This window comes from Zosterops lateralis (assembly GCF_965231275.1).
Source record: "Zosterops lateralis genome assembly, chromosome: 4".
Taxonomy (NCBI): Eukaryota; Metazoa; Chordata; class Aves; order Passeriformes; family Zosteropidae; genus Zosterops; species Zosterops lateralis.
In genome coordinates this window covers 13103529-13121521 of record NC_139765.1, presented here as the reverse complement: position 1 = coordinate 13121521, position 17993 = coordinate 13103529, and positions in this window count along the sequence as shown.

Sequence of the window (17993 nt, the reverse complement as noted above, 5' to 3'; positions counted from 1 at the left end):
TAAATTTCATAACACTCTCATAACGAGGGAAATCAAAAGGGCCTTTGGGATCTCAGCACTCCTGGGTTTACAGGGAGCTAGGATCTAAAAAAAATTGCTTTGAAAGCCAGACTCTAGACAGGATAAACATATTCCTGGGGACAGATCTGATTAGGTGAGCTCCTCTGAAGGGGAGCCATGGTATAAATAGAGGTGTGGTTGGCCTTTCTGACTCAGCTAATCTGATCATTACCTCCTGCTTGCCTCGAGGTCACCCCATCTGACCAGCTCTGCTGACCCCTTGGAATATCCCAGCAGCTCCCACTCCAGCAGGTGACTTGCCAGTGGCTTATAAAGCTAAAGAAGAAAGAAAATAGAGGGAGGGAAAGCACCCTGCAAAATCTTTTCAATATCCCTTCCTTCCTCACACAAAATGGATATTGCTTCTGAAGGGCTCCCAAGCTAGAATCACTAGTTTATGTAGCAACGGGGTTTTTTTTCTCTTAAACATTGCATACAGGTGTATATACATAGAAAATTTATAAATTACACACGCCTCAATGTGCATCAATACAATTGTGGAATTACTGAGCCATGCTACTGATGAGAACAACTAAAATAAACTTTATTATTAAAATACACTTATCAGTTTGTGCTGATAAATTTGACAGCCTCTGATGTCACCACAGAGCCAAATTTCTTCCTTTCTTGAAGAAAATGTTGTTTTGCAAAGGACTGAAAAAAAGAAACCTCAAAAGTCCAAGCCCAGATAATCTCTTCCTGATCATGGAAGCGCTTCTGGAAGCTAAAACAAGTGATGTATTTGTGGCATGGAGATGTAAGATGGAGTGACACAGTAATTCCAGATAGCAGTGACGGATGGGGTGAGCCCCACAAAAATTACCAAAACTGGAAGAAAAAAACCCCCAAGATCTCTTGTAAGTACTGGCAGTGCACACAATTAATAACTTTTAACTTGATCCTTGCTGATTTAGTTTAGCTTTTTTTTCCTCTTAGTAATCTAACTACTCACCAATGCCTCTGATTATTTATTCAGTATTTAGCAGGTTGAGCAACAGCAGAAATATCCCTTGTGCCACTCCTACTGCCTTGGCCCTGGCACCAAGGCTTCAGCAGTTGCCCTCTCTGTGTTTGGGTCCTTTTCCTGAGACTTCTATGGGAGGCTAAGTGGTGTTAGAGAAGACCATGGTGTTATTTCTATTTGCATTCATTTACTGGGCATTGGACAGCACAGGATTTTGTATTTAACTCTCCAAGATGTGAAGTGATCATTACCAGTAAATTCTATTGGAAAAATAGTCAGCTGGGGACCCTGGTACTATCAACATCACTGTTCTTCCCTGTTCTATGACCCATATTGTCCCTGCCCTCTTTTCTGGAATCTCATCAGAGCAAAAGATAAGGAGCAAAAAGAGAAATTGAGATTTTCCAAGTATGCTTCTGACCTTGGAGAATGAAGATGGTGTTATTGCAGCAGGGCCTGGTTTTCACTGAGTACAAACATTCGTTCACTTTTAGAAAAATCAGTGGTTACTCAAGGTCATCACTTAAATCGTAAAATGGTTTGGGTTGGAAAGGACCTTGAAATTCTCCCAGTCCCACCCCAATGCCATGGGCAGGGACACCTGCCACTACCCCAGGTTGCTCAGAGCCTCATCCAGCCTGGCCTTGGACACTTCCAGGGATGGGGCAGGGGATGGGAATGATCTTTAAATCCCTTCCAATCTTCCAGGCCATTCTGTGATTCTATAATAGGACTTTTAGATGGCTGCATAAGAAGCACCAAGAAAGCAAAAAAATGTAATTCCTGAGCCATTGAGGAGACAATTCAGTGGTGCAATTACTGGTAAAGCACTGACAAAGGGAAGATCCAAACTTTGGGGTGGTCAAGGTCAACACAACTTTCCACCACTTCCTGGATTTCAAATCCAGACGGGAGAGGTGAAAATCAGTATTGTTTCAACATGGGCCCTCTAGCTGATTATGTTCAGGATCAGATAGCCAGAGTGATTTAAGAAGGATGTGTTGGCAGGTGCCCTGCAGCTGGTCTGTGACAATTCCCTGCTGGGTGCAGGTATTTTTAGCTGCAAATGAACATGCAGTACAACTCAAAGATTTCCTAGGCTGTGGCATGGAGAGCTGCTGTGGAATTTAGGAGCAGAGCTGTGCAAGTTTCCAGCCATGGAGAGTAGACAGCACCAAAAGTTCCCAGAGAAGAGGAAACAGGGGCAGAAGTGGGAGTGAATGGAGCAGCCACAAGGTAACTCCTGGGCAAAATTATACCTTGCAGTGAGAAGATCTCATCATTAACTGTACACTGTGGAGGAGAGTCCTCTTTGATCTGTTCTAAATGCTCAATTTAATTAAATTCCTTTTATTCTTCTTGAGAAGAAATAATAAGCTTCACTAAAAGAGTTACCTTCTCTCCAGTGTTTTTCCTTTTATTCATTGCTAAATGACAGCTCCAATCCTTTGAGCTTTGCTTCCCAAGAACATTTTTATCTGGTAATTTCAGCGTCCCATTTCTAGACTTTTTCTATTTCTGCCAAATACTTTCAATTAAAAAGATAATCAAGAATTAATACAGTATTTCAGATATGCCAATAAGCTTGGTTTATCAAGGAGTATTGTAATATTTGCAGAGCTTGTTTTGCATCCTGGGCTGTGCAGTACTCACACAACTTGGTTCTTGGATATCTCTGCATTTTAAGTAAGGATTTTCACTGTCATCAATGATGACCCACTTTTTTTTTTTTTTCATTTTCCTGAGTGATTTTCAGCTTTTATGAGTACCTGACTTTTGGTGTTGCTTCTTTTTCCCCCCACTAAACTCTGATTATTTTGTACTTATTCCAAACAGAAGATTCTGTTTGCTCTCATATTTCTATCTCATTTTGCTTTCCTAGAGTCTTCTAAAAGTTTTCACGGCCATCCCTAGTCTCCTCAGTGACCTTCAACCACTTTGTGTAATCTCCAAAATTTCTGACTTTGCTGCTCACTTAGTTTTCCAGACCATTCATAAAAACAGCAAAGAATACATCTGACAATGTGGATCATTAAGAGACCTGTTTCTAATCCTTTGCCAAAGTGAAAATGTCTAATTTTCTCACATATTATTTTCTCTGTCTTATCTAATTTCTAAGACTGAGTAGTAATTTGACTTTTGCTTAAGGTGCTTACAAGGAACCTGATAAATAAGTCTCAGATATTGGTGCTGTGAGATTAAATAAAAAGTACTTTGAATAAGGAGTGCTGCATGAAAAATTGTCTGTGATGATTATCATCTTATGTTAATATTGTCTATTCTCCTTATGCTCCTAATGCCAAATTTCATTAGACCTTAAAATGACAATATTTTGGAACATAAAGACAGCCTGCTGATATTTTTGATCTCTGTATTTAAGCCCAATGTGCCCATTCAAACTGTTCTGTTATTTTTTCTTTATTAAAATAGCAATTTTAAGTATATACCTGGGAAGAATAACTGGATTTTGATTGAATAGAAATTCCATTGTGTATAATGAGGGAAAACACAATTATCTTTACCTGTTAAAGCAGGACATCTATTCTAGGAATAAACCTGCTGGGACTGATATTCCAAACAGATCATTTCTGTACATTCATGAAACCACCTTTCAAAGCTATCTGCAAAAAAACCCTCAAACTGCTGTTTTCTAGTGTTTAGTAAGGCTGTAAATTCAAGAGGCTTTGACTATAGTGAATCCTTCTGAAATAATCTGATTTTGAGCAAATCAATTCATTAAGTGTTGAGTCCCTTAGGTGAAAGTGGAAGTGACTAAACTAACACATGCAGGAAATAAGTTTGCAAGCAGAAGGAAGAGGGCAGCAAAAGGACACCTGATGTTCATCTAGGCTGGTTTCACCTCAGGTTATCTGTGATCAATGCAGCCCTACATGACACAGAGCTGTCCTGCATGGGACACTGCCCAGAACAACCCTCTATGCTGACAGAATAATGGCTCTGGAATAACGAGGGCATCTTTAAAGCTGGAGCGGTTAGCCCAGGATAAAATCACCACCCTGCTGGAATTGTGATTCTGAGGGGGAGGAAGTCTGATGTGGCTAATGATCACAATGAAAAATGTACAGACTCTTCTTCTCCTCTGGCAAATGCAGCAGAGGCAGTGGATCCCGTGGGCTGTGCCAGTGAGATTGTGGGAGTATCTGCAGCATAGTGACTACCTGCAGCAGCAGCCACTGCAGCTGAGTGTCCCCAGGCAGGCAGCTCCCACAGCTGCCGTGAAACTCCATCAAGTCAGAAAAGCTCCCTCATTCAAGAAGGAGGCCAATGCTTAATTTTGGAGTGGTTCCAACATGCATGACTGATTTCCCCATCATCAACTTCTCTGTCATTTGCCCCATTCTTGCTCCTGGTGTTGACAGAAGGATTGGGTGGTCACCCAAGGGAAATGGCCATGTGGTCCTGGTGGCCTGGCTTATGGCCACAATTAAAGGACACAAACAGGGATGAATCAGAAAGATGTAAACATCAGCCTAATAGATGGATCAGCTCAATCACTCTGCAGGCCTAGCAAAGGACCATCCATCTGTTAATGACAGTAAAGGGATCCTTACAGAGGTAATTACTAAGCAGCACATTTGGAAGGCGGGTTGTTCCGCTTTAGTTTTTAATTAGTGATAAAAAGAGAGAAATTAGAATATTTTAATGAACCTCCAGATGTCAACAAGTTGGGCTAATAAATTGGATGTGGAAGATAGTAATTTAAAGTTATAATTTGTCATCTCAGAAGCTCCAGTGGGAAAGCACATCTTTCAGAGGCTCCCACATGACAAGATTGAGTCACACTGAGCCCAACTCCCATGAAACATTCAGCATCTCAAGAGGAGAGAGGGATTTGTGTCTGCATTAGGGACCTCCTGCTCCCTTTCATCCACACACATGTTACTCAGTGCAAACTTCATTGCAAGACCAGGTTTCATGGACTGGTTTTTTACCTTGAGAATGAAATTATCTTTACATTGACTTCTGTTCACTTTGCTGTTACCTTACTTGGTCCCTAGGAGGGTCCAAAGTCTCAACTGAAATAGAGAAGCCCCAAAGGACTGTAAGCAAGTACCTTCCAGCACAGCTTTCTCACAAATATGTAACCAGCTAAAAGGCAGACAACCCATCCAAGCTGGTCATACAGATTTTCCCTGGCAGTATAGAGAAAGATAACTCCACTGGGAAAATCATCCAGTCAGCCCTAGGCACCTATTTTTGGGCAGGATGAATCATCTTCTAGAAGCAACTATCTCTTCCCTGGCTACCAGTAGAGCCCAGACTGAGACTAAAATTGATATATTTTTTTTGTGCCTGATGTTAAATGAAGGAAATCTTACTCTAAATCACAGTATCATTATGTTTCAATCCCAACTATTTATTGTTAAATCTTCACAGAGTAAACCCAGCAATTTTTCACACAATCAAACAGAGAGAATGGTAATGATTCTGGTAATAAAATGTGAGGTGTAATTTATTCTAGAAATGCCAGTTAAAAAGTAGGAATGATCAAGGCTTAGGGCCTCCTCAGGAAAATTAGGTGCCAATCTTAAAGCTCAGTAAAGGAAGCTAGATTGGTACTGTGCTCTCCCTCCCTCCTTGCAAATACAATAAAAGCTCTGGGTCTACCTCATGCATTTCCTTGCTATTCCTCTGAACTGGTACCTAGTGTAGTAAATAAAAATGTTCTTCGCATACAAGATAAAGTTCTTAATATGTCATATATAACTTCTTGGTGCCCCTTCAGGATCTTGGGTCAATAAATCAGTCCTGTGAGGCTTTGGCTCCCCTCTGCTTTGCTGTCTTATTAAAAAAAAATAAAATTGTTTTTCAAAAAATATTTGTCAGCTTTGAGTTGAGCATCCCAAAAAGGTTGGGGAGTGCAGTCAGTGCACACAACTTTTATAACTGAGCACATCCCAGGCAGAAGGCTCTGTGCTCCATGGATGGTGCAGCCAGAACAGGCATCACCTGTGCATGGAGAGGATGGGAAGAGCCCAAGAACTGATCACTGCTGGGTTAGGGAATCAACACACCCACCCCACATGTCTTGAGCCAGATTTTAGAAACTTTCCAAGGCTACTACACCCTTCTTGGCAGGGGCCCATCTGCATGTAGCTCTCAGTTTGTGGGTAAAGCTGGATTTCTGTCTCCAGGTCTGCAGACTCCCTTTGCCTCCCTCTGCCTCGGAGGGGCTGCAGGATCTGCCTTAAAACCTGGTGGTGCTTCACAAAAGGAGTAGTGCCAATGACTAAAACACCACCAAAATGGAACAAAACACCTTGGTTTCAGTCATTCATTTCACAGCCTCCTGACCTCTCTTTCTGGCAAGTAAAGGGAAGTTAAGTGGAGCAGCATTTTCCTTTCTTTTCCTCCAAATAAGGCTTTTCCTTGCTGAAGTTCCAGCCATCTCCAGTGATCTTCTTTTCTGTCTACCTGATCTCAGACTTATTCAAAAACCAGTCTTTGTGAATGCCTCTGAGTATCACCAAGCTTTAAGTGAGTTTTCAAGAGGAGTACAGCCAAAATATATTCAACATATATATTCCAGTAGCAAATTCCCATGACTCTGGGTTAATTCTTTTGATGGAGTGATCTGGCAGGGTTCATTCCTGACAACAGAGGTGTGTGCTGGTTAATACCAATGGAAAGTGTCATCTTGCCTTTGTTTACCAAATGAATGCCAAACTTCCAAAAAATAATGACATTAACAGATCATGCAGCTGCAGCCTTCTGTTCCTGACAGAGAGGCTGAAGGGAAATCAATCCCACTTTCCTCCCTTCCCAACAGAGTCCAGTCCCACTGGTGGGACAGAGATGGGAATCTTTGGGGAGCATTATACTCTCATTAGCTTCTCCATAAGTGGAGATTTGTTACTTTTGAAGCAAAAATGAACAGATCTTGTTGATTCAGCAATAATTACACAAAAATACAGAGCAATGAGTTAGTAAAAATAGGTGCCCATGGTAACAACTCAGTATTTAATAATACTTATCATGAGACTCAGTAAAGATAGATGATTTTTCTCTGAAATTAAAGCAGCTCTGAAATTTGGACCAGATTAGAGACAATGCCCACCCATTTCTTCCAGATGCTTAAGTAAACTGCTAAATTCTAGGAGAAAAAGAGGAAATCACTGTACCAGATTCTCTTGCTTCTTTTTAATTAAATTTACAACAGGAGGATCAAATAAGAATCTGGCCTCTGATTAATTTAACTAATTGGAACCTGAACTCTGCTACTTTGAAAAACATATACACGCTTGTTTCTAGCCAAATATTTCTTTCTAGCAGGAGGTCCTCGGATTGGGAAGAATTATGTGCTTTACACCTCTTTGTACAACCCCACAAAGTGGGGAGCATCTCAGTGTGATAAGGATGTGCATGTGTATGTATGGATGCAAAATCCCAGAGGACACTAAGAAGAGCCAAAATATACTCCATATAATTAGGATTAAATAAATCATGCTATTTTGCACATAGATTACAATGGGGATACGGAGATACTCAAGCTGGGTGTAGATACTCACAGCCTTTGCTTGCTACCTGCTTGGCAGGAGACGTATGTGGAATTATCTCTAGTTGGACTATGCACCACAGTGCTCAATTCAGCCATAAAAATGCTCTAATTTATTGAAACAGTGCAGTTGGATGACATGAAAACTAATCCAGCTAGTGATGCCACAGCTACCTGGAACAAATCATATTTCACTGTACCTCAGCCCACTCCTCCATCATTTAGGAGCAATTCCAGTGCTATTAAAACATGCTGGAAAAACAGTACTTGAAACTGAAGTTCTCCTGTTCTCCCACAGAACAGAACAAATTAAAAGAAGGCAATGTAGCCCCATCCTTGCAATGAGACTGTGCCACTCCTGCCAGCAGAGACAGCATGACAGTCACCTCTCCTTTTTCTGTGGGCAGCATCTCATGGCACAGGTTGTGCCTTGGATACCCTAAATTCAAGCAGTTTCTGGGACACTGCAGAGCACAGCCCTCATGAATGAAGCTGCACTGGTTTCTCTGCAAGAAACAGCTGTGCCAAGAGTTGAGCAGTTTTGTCCCCACACACCTGAGCTGGCAGCACTCAGTGTTAGTGTGGGTGGCTCCGCCTTAAGTACCCAGTGGAAGAGGGCAGGATGCAGGTGCTGTAATATTCAGGGAAAAGCCCTCCTGAGACTGACAGAGCTCATGCACTCTACAGAAGCACAGCATCACTCTCAGGAAGAATTTCTCCATGGAAAGGGTGGCTAAACATTGCAAAGGGCAGCCTAGGGAGGTGGTGAAATCACAGTCTCTGGAGGTGTTTAAGGAAAGACTGGACGTGGCACTCAGTGCTCTGGGCTGGGTGACAAGGTGGGGATCAGCCACAGGTTGGACTTGGTGATCTTGGAGGTCTTTTCCAACCTAAATGATTCTGTGATTCTGACAATCTGAGCAGAGTCCCTCCTGCACTACTCAAGTATCTTTCTAAAGTGCTTCTCACTACAACCTACTGCATTTCTATAACTTCAAATAATCTATTGGTTCATTCTTCACTATCCCAGAAAGAGAAGAACCAGCTGTCTTTAGAAAACACTGCAGCCCTGTAGATGGTCAATATTGTTTTATAAGGGCTTTCAGGTGCTGGGAGATTTTGCCCATGCCCACTGAAATAATGATTTGAGAGCTTCTTTTCCAGCCCCTTGAGCACATGCAGTGTCCTAAAGAAGCATCAAAACTGAGAAACTGGACAAGGGGAGGCTGTTACCCTGGTGACAGGGAGTGGAGGAATGAAAGATCAGACACTTCCACTATAATCCAGAGAAGCCCATAACAAGCACTGAGTGTTCTGACCTCCAGATCTTCTCAGTCCTGGGCCATCAAAATTGGGCCAACTCTAAGGATGTTTCCTAGCCTTCACCTCCTCTTGCCAACTCATCTCACAGGGCAGTACCTTTATCACGTGCTTCAACTGTAGTTATCAAGGTGCACAATACGCTGAGCATTACCTTCGGCCACACCATCAGCCACAAGAACATTTTAATCTGCAGCTGGAAGGGCTGGCCTGTGACTGCCACCAAAGCATGTGTTGTTTCAGTTCTAGGTGGCCTGGAGTCCAGTGCCACCACTTGGGAGGGGCAGGAGGGAGCTGCCCAAGGTGCATTCACAAGAGGGCTTGCCATCGACAGAAATGCTGTAAATTTGGGAAAAAACGTTTTAGGAATGTCCTGTGGTATATCCAGTTCAGCTTTGGGTGAAACCTGCAGCAGTGTCAAAGGGTATGGGTATGACCAAACCAGGGAAATCATGGAGACAAAGTCAAGTCCTTGTGCTTCCACCAGAGCAAACCATACTGCACTTGATTTAGTGAAAGGCAGCAGGTGAGGGCTGAAGCAATCGCCCCTCTCCTTGTGCTCTCAGGCTTCTCTGCACCAAGGTGTCCTCCTGTTGAACCAATTCACTCCATGTCTGCAGGTTCCTGTAGTAACCCCTGGTTTTACAGGATGAATATGACTCAATGTTTCTCTGTGCTGCACTTCCCCATTTGCGATGGGGTTTTTACAGGCTCTGACTGAGGACACAATATTCTGGCCCAAAAGGATGTGTCTGACAAGACATTTAGAGTGAGGCTGCATCTGCTTTTCTGGGGAGACATGAGCCTAATAGGCAATCTACTTGATTTATGTACCATGAAGCATGATTAGAGTAGGGGTAAGATCCTCATTCATTACATAATTTCTTTGAAATGATGAACCTGGCGTGTTTGTTATGAGATCCCAAACAAAGAGTAAAAGGACATTTTCAAGGTTGGTGTTAAGCTTGTGTTTAGCAAACTCTTTTTTATTGCTCTTCAGACTTACGAAAACACTGTGGAATTTTATTTATATTTCTAAACTTTTAATTTTTTTTTTTAATTACTTAATCCCCTGTGCTTCAGGTGCTTCAAAACCAAGCATCATATAAATTCCACAAAGGCATTATGCTCTGGATTAAAATGGGTAAACTGAGGCAAATGGACAGATAAATAATTTCTCTCAGAGGCTGAGCTCACCCTCCACCAGTCTTGCCCTGCTTTACCCACATCTCCCCTCGCCTGCCTTGACCCTGGGGTTCCCCACCAGCCCTTGACACCATTGCCCATCTTAACCCTCACCAATCTCTGGCACCCTGCCCTCCTTGACTCTTCACCTTCAGCCCTATGTCCCCCACCATGGACAGGGGAAATGAAAACAAAGATTTTAAAATCTCAGAGGCATATCTTTAATTAAGCTGTGGAGAATGTTTGTGTAAGGGACATTTAGGACCCGATGCACAATCTTCTGTTGAAATCTCGCCCTGGTTTAAATAAAGCCTGGATTAGGGCCTAACCTCTGTCTTGTGGAGATATTTCTCAAGTACAAGAACTGACAGATTATTCCATGCACACCTTAAATGAAAGAGTAGGGGCAGCTAAGGTAGATAATTTCTATTAAAGCAGAGAAAGGAAATGTTGGGAGACCATTCAGCTGTCCTTTTCCTTTTTAAAAACAAACTGTCAGAAGAAAAAGTAGTAATTGGGAAATGAAGTGCACTCCATATCTGAAAAGATGGTGTCTATAAAAGAACAAAAATCTAATAAGATATTAATTTAGAATTACTCTCTCTCCTACCAGCTTCAAAGGATATGTTTACTTTTATAACAATAAATAGATATTTTTGTTCTATTAGGAGATTTGAAAAAAAGAGTTTGGCAGTTCCTATGCAATTACTATGTTATTTTCTTCGGTTATAAATTACGAATCTTCAAACTGTACTCTGCTGGTATCTATGGCTACTCCTCAAGCAAGGTAAAAGAGAGTCTGTCCTCTGAAGCCAGCAGGACATCACAAGAGAAAAAGATCTCATTACACTGGGTTTGAATTTACACTTACACCCAGAGACAGAGACTCCAAGCCCTCCCTGGGCAGCTGTTCCAGGGCTCTGCCACCCTCAGAGTACAGAAATTCTTCCTCGTGTTGAGGTGGAACTTCTTCTGTTTAGTTTATGGCCATTCCTCCTCATCCTATCCCTGGGCACCACTGAAAAGAATCTGGCACCATCCTCTGACACCCACCCTTGAGATACTTGTATGTCTTGATGAGATCAGTACCCAGCCCCTTCACACTGCCAGTGCAGGGCAGGATTTACAACCATTAACACCCACAGAAGTGAAGAGGGGAAGGATGAGATGAAGGCACCTTTTCATGCTCCTCACAACCCTCCGGACCAGAACTCAGATCATACAAAACTTGCCACCTCTACTGCTGGCCAGTCCCCAGATGCCTCTTCCAGCCCGCATAACACCTTAATTCAACACTGGCCGGGAGACTGGAAAGGCCCCAGTCATGATTTGTGGGAGACTGGGACAAGTAAGGGTCAAGGAGTCTGTCTAAGTTACCCCAAGTTTGACTGGCTGCCCTGTAGACTGAAATATTGCCTAGGCTCCCCAAAGCTTCATCACTGCTCACCAGTTTTTATTAAAGGGTCAATCACAGGTCAAAACTCATAGGAACATTCTGGATCCCTTCTCTCTCTATCCTCTAGGATAAAAAATAAAAGGAACAAGCCCACAGATTGTCTGTGAGTCATACCAGTGCATTTGTACCGAGTGCATTTGTAATATCCTCTTCATAACAAACATTGCAAACTCATCTCTGGGACTGACATATTTATGGAAATCTGGGCTTGTGTGGAAATCAGCCAGGACCAAAGTTTACTGGATAATTCACCCAGAAAAAACAACTTACCCAGTGCTATGGTAATGCGATGTAACCTGTTTATTTGGTGACCTCTGTGAATTAGTGCCCTTCACCCCACCCTCAGTGGGACATTGTTTATCCTCAGTAGAATTACTACACAGCTGGTATTATTTGTTATCTCTCTGGACACTCTCTGCAGAGGCACTTACAAATGAAAGGGCACAGAGACTCAAGTACCATCATCAGTTTTCAGAGGAAACTCAGCCTGCCACTTCTCAGGCTTCCCTTTGATTTGTGGATAAAAGCAGAGTCTCGAGGAAGATCAGTCTGGAAACTCTGAGGAGCCACAGGTTTTGCACATACTGAAGTTTAACTGATTTTGCAAACTAGAAAGGCAAACCCACATGATTAAAACAGTTGATATCACAGCATCATTTATTTTGAACTGTAAGTTTAGGTTTATGTATTATGTATACAGCCATAAACTAAAATTTGAGAAGTTCCACCTCAACATAAGGAAGAACTTCTTACACTGAGGGTGGCAGGGCCCTGGAACAGCTGCCCCGGGAGTGTGTGGACTCTCTGGAGACATTCCAAACCCACCTGGACACACTCCTGTGTCACCTACGCCAGGTGGTCCTGCCTGGGCAGGGCCATTGGGCTGGGTGATCTCCAGAGGTCCCTTCCAATCCAAACAATTCTGTGAATTGCACTAACACTTCATAGAGGGTCATGAAATCTTGTGTAGCAGGGTGTTGTGAAAGCAATGAAATGACAAGACATGTGACCACAGCACTGACTGCCTTTCCAGAGGGAAATCATTGAGTCTGCAGCACAGCTGAGACTGGGCAAGATTTTTCTGACTGCCAGATGAATTCTGTTCAGAGATTGTAAGACAGTAAAACAAAAAACTCATACCTGAGAGAAATTAAAGAACACAAAATTAAGTGTGGTCAATAAGAGGAAATAAATCAATTATTTCCAAGCCCAGCTCTCAGGCTCTGTTCCTGTGTGTGTAGAGAACATCCCACAGCCTTTGCACCTCCTGCCTTGTGTCACGCCAGGCTGCCTCTGGTTTGCAGCCAGCACCTCTTGCTGTTGTTCTTGTGATTCCACAGACTGAGGAAACAGCAGCTCTTTATCTCTTTAATCACCATTAACCAGCACAATCACCTCCCCATGATCACTAGGGCAGGGGTGCAAGGTTGTGGTTTCAAATGTGGTGATCTTGTAAAACTCTGAAAGAACTCTTTCCAAAGTCAAGATAGACTAAGCCTACCTTTCCAAAGTGTATTTCATAATTAGAGGACTGGAAAAAAAAATATCTCCTTTCTGTCTAGTTTCTACCCTGCAGCCATCTGATTTGCTTGTACTCAGCATGCATTTCAACACCAGAAAGGAAGGCAAGGACAATACAACACCCTTAAACCCCAATGTCAGCAAAGGAATCACAGCCATTTATGTGGTGTGTTTACCTGCCAGCTGTTCCACAGGCTTCAGTTCAGCTTCCTCAGGATAAAGGGATACCAAAAATAAAGATTCTTTATGATGGAAGAAGGCATCAGTGTCACCCTATTACAAATGCATGCCTAAGTAAGACAGAAAAGGACACAGCCAAAGAGCAAATGGACCCAAATCCCACATTTTGAAAGTCAAAAGGGGCATGAAAAGAAACCCGAAACAACTTCTGTTGTTTAAGTCATATTGATTCCCTACAAGGGACTATGAAAAATAAACTAACAAAGTTTTTTGCGATTAATTCACTCAATCACCATAAATCTAGAGTGGATCAATGATTTCAGGGCACTCCTCTGTCTTTATTACTAGCCAGCACAGTGACCTCACAGTGGTTGTAATGAAACTTCCATCCACAGGATTTCCAGTGTGCACACAGGTACCAGCCTTACACACCTCTCCATAAACCATTTCCAAATCAGATTCTGGTGAGAAACGTGATGCAAATCAAAATATTTTGAAGGCAGAGATGGCAACACAGAGCTGTAAGAGACTGAGATCCACACACTTTGGAAGGAGTCAATAATTTCCCACAGGAGGATGGGAGGATCAAGTAGCTGGATAAAGATTTGGTAAGAAACAGGGAAGGGAAGCTAGCTGGGGAATCTAGTACAGGATCCAGCTAGCAGAGGTAGAAACTCCCTGGTTAAAAAATCTGGAAAACACTTGGAGGATACTGGAGCTTGCCAGCAAGGCTTGGTCCAGGCATAACCCACACACACTGAGAGTTGAAATGAGACAGGGTGGAGGGCGGAGCACTAATTCCTCAGGGATCTAAACTGAGGTCGTACAGGACATCCTAATTCTGGCATTTGTGAGTTTTTGCTCACAGAGTTTTGCATCATGAAAAATCTCTTGCTGTTGCTTTTTCTGCACACTGCCATTTTCCATTTAAGTGAGGAGTGAAGTGTAATTTACCCCTACTGAACTCAGAGAATATATTTTAGTTTAAAGCTCTTTCACAAGAAGTTTAATGTACCTGTACCTCACTGTCCTAAGTAACCTTCCACTGTAACACTGAGAAGGCCTGGCCTTAACTGGTAGAATGCATTGGGATATTCAACAATAAAATTTAGAATGTAAGCCTGGTTTCCTTCATTAGTTACATCCCACTTGAAACTGCCACTGAAAATTAAAAATGAGTGCTGAGCTGAACAGGTGGAATCACAAAACCTGTGCAGACATAACTTCAGCAGGATGAATTGATCTTTGAAACTGCAAAGATGTGCACAGTGACTGATTTCTTTTGGCTTTAAGTTTTGTTATGAAAGTTTCTCTCAGCACTGTGGAGAAGAAAAGGGAACCTGTCAGAAGCAGAGACCTCTCATGAGTTTTGGGAATGCATTTTCTCTCAGCAAGGTTGCAAGCCAGGCTTCTACAATACCCTGAAATTCACAGGAGCCCCTGTTATCTTCCTAAGCTCTATGACATCCCCTGTCTTTCTAATAACTGTGATAAAAATAGCATGTGATTCCAGTGTGCCTTCAGAACTGTACCTAAAGAAGATGTGCAGTGACACACGGACATGGCCCAACTCCCTGGGATTATGCACAGTGATATCAGCCTACAGATTGGACAATAAATTTTTAACATTCATCTCCAGCTCACAGGGGAATTCACTCTGTGTTACAGAGTCTCCTAGGTGGAGCAGGCAGCAAAATTCTGATTCACCAAGTGTTTTGTTTAACAGGGAAGAGGCAGACTGAAGGAAAATGGGGCACTCTCCAAAAACTGTGTGTTGCCTTGTGATTGTGCAATCATTCCAGAAGGGAGTCATGGATGTTCTTCAATTGTTTGGAACTTGTACCAGATATTCCCGCAAAAATGAAGTGCTGAGGGCTTAAACCTGTGGGCAAACATGGTTGTTGCATGTGAGGAAGGACATGGAGATGTTGGAGTGAATCCACAGGAGGTCACCAAGGGCATCAGAGGGATGGAGCAGTTCTGCTGGGAGGAAAGGCTCAGGGAATTGGGATTGTTCAGCCTGGAGAGGAGAAGGCTTTGGGGTGACCTCATTGCAGTACCTGAAGGGAACCCACAGGAAAGATGGAGAAAGACTCTTGACAAGGGCCTGGAGTGACAGGACAAGGGGGAATGGCCTCACACTGACAGAGAGGAGGTTTAGATTGGATATGAGGAAGAAATTTTTCCCTGTGAAGGTGGTGAGGCCCTGGCACAGGTTTCCCAGGGAACCTATGGCTGCCCCATCCCTGGCAGTGTCCAAGGCCAGGCTGGATGGGGCTCTGAGCAACCTGGGATAGTAGAAGGTGTCCCTGCCTGTGGTGAGGGGATTGGCACTGGATGATCTTTAAGATCCCTTCCAACCCAAACCATTGCAGATTCTGTGATTAAAGAGTAAGACAGAATTTGGAGTGGCCTTGCCCCATTTAAATTAAATGCAGTAAGTCTGGATAGAGGGCTTCCATATCAGGAAAACTGTAAACTGTAGGGAATATAGGGATCAGAGATAAGGTGTAGATTTAATTTCCCTCTTTTGAAATACCCTGTTTTGTCCTACAGTGTCCAAAGCAACTTCAGGTGTGTGTGAAGAACTAAATGGAATAAAGTTACACCCAGCCTGTCTTCACAGATCTCTAGAAATATCTGGATCTATTTTGGGTGCTTGACACTGTCTTAGCTTGTAAAAGAAGCCATATAGCCAGCCTTGGAAAGTAAATGTCATAAATTCATAAATCCACAACACAGCGTAAGCAGTAGAAATGGTGTTTTTATGCTATCCATTTATTTTGTCTTAAAACTGTCCCACAGCTTTGCTTTTCCTCTCTGCCTGTTCAGTCTCTGCCTTCTCTGTTGAGATTGCTACCAGCAGCACAAAAAGGGCTGGCTTCTCTACCAGAGGCTCAGTTGACACCCACAGACACATCTCACCCAGCTGCAATCTGCTTGTGACAGCAGCTGGGACATAATAACCCACATTGCTGACTCCAGGTGAGAGAGCCTTTGGAATTAAATCCCTGTCTTTGGCATCCCTGCTGCTCAGGCTCAATGCTGGGCCCGACTGCAAAGTGACACAGACTGCAGTGGAAGAGGATGAGAGAACAAAAGGGTACCAGGAGAGGCTGCATGTTCCATCTCTCCTCTAACAGTAATCCAGAGTGTCACTTGTTCCTGAGCTATTCCCAATGACCTGAAATGCAGTGAGGAGGATATCAACATGAATTCTGTACTGCTCTTCTGACAACTGACTGTGTGCCTGCACAGAGCTTGTTTGTACTGCTTCTCATTCATTGTTTTAAAGAAAAATACCTTGAGACACAACAGCCTCTGCAGAAGAACCAAACTGAATGGAAGAAGTATGGCTCACCAAACACAGGATCTTGCTGAATTGAAATCTGCGTTTTGAAATTTTAAATCCATGTGTTTTAAATGCTAGGACTCCTCATGAGAAAGAACAGATAAGTCAATCCCTTTTCCCATCCTGCAGTTCCCATGAAGCCCCACAGAGGAGTTTGGGAGGCAGCCAGCCTTGTCCTGTCTATCCTGCTTTCCCTCACCCACGAAACACAGCCTTGTGCTGGGATGGACAACAACACTTCTGATCTGGTCCTGTAATGGGATCAAATTTCACTTTTCAAATTATTCTAAGCTTCCCCAATGTCTATTTAGTAGGGAAAAGGCCTATCTCTCACCTAGAAATAAAGCCACTCTTAGACCAATTAGCTTCGAGGATAAAGCCTCTTGATCACTGCAATCAGATTTTCCTTACATTAAATGCTGTGAAAAACCCAACTGAAGAACAACAGAAATCACTCAGGAAGCCATTATTAAGTCATCTGAGCTCAGTGCATACTCACAGGTATTCCTCTACCAGTATTACACAGAAAAGAACATGTTGTCTGTACTTAGTGAAGGTATATATTAAGGTGGTCTATGTGGGAAAATTTACTTGTATAATTTTACCACTGAGTTTACAGGGATTGCACTGCCCTTATAGATATTCCATTCAAAAAGAGTTGGGGGGTTTGCTTGTTTGCTTTTTTTCTGGTTTAGTCTATATAATTTTGAAAGTGGAACAGATTAAGCCAGGAAAAGGGAGTTCTAATTAGGAATAAGACTATCCCTATAGCATGCATTCAGTGATTGAATTTTACCTATTCCTGTTTCCCACACTGGAATTACCTTTATATAGGATCAAACCTTTTGTGCTTCTGCGTTTCTGGTGTCTCTCAGAATCTCCTGTCTACTACATGGTTTTAGGACAGCATTTAGGACTACATGAACATTTTGATTGTTTCTATAAGAACATAAGGTCATAGTGAGCCAAAAGACCTTACACACAAATGTTGTCTTAATAGTCATCGTTGTTACAGCACTCCAAATACACATAGAGTTTGGGAAAATCATTAAACACTGTCTATAATCACCACCAGCAGTAAATTATAAAAAATTATTCTATAAGGCAATTAGCAAGTGGATTTGCTTGGGCACCAGAGCAAAGGCCCAGTTGAGTCCTGTGTTCTCACGGGGGCTGTGCACACCTCACTTCCAGCACCACATCCCACGTCCTTTTAGCTCCAGCACAATCAGCTGCTCTGTTATTTCCCACCCGGTGCAGCAACTTCCAGATCCATCCCAGTTACTTTGGACCACTCTTCATGGCAAAGAGGGCAAGTGGGCAGCCCTTGTGAGAGCTCTTGGGACTGAAGGCAGTGCTCTTGACAGTCTGGCTTGACTGAGAGCAAAATGTTATCAAGTGAAAGGATTTTTAAGGAATATCTGAATGAAAGCCTGAC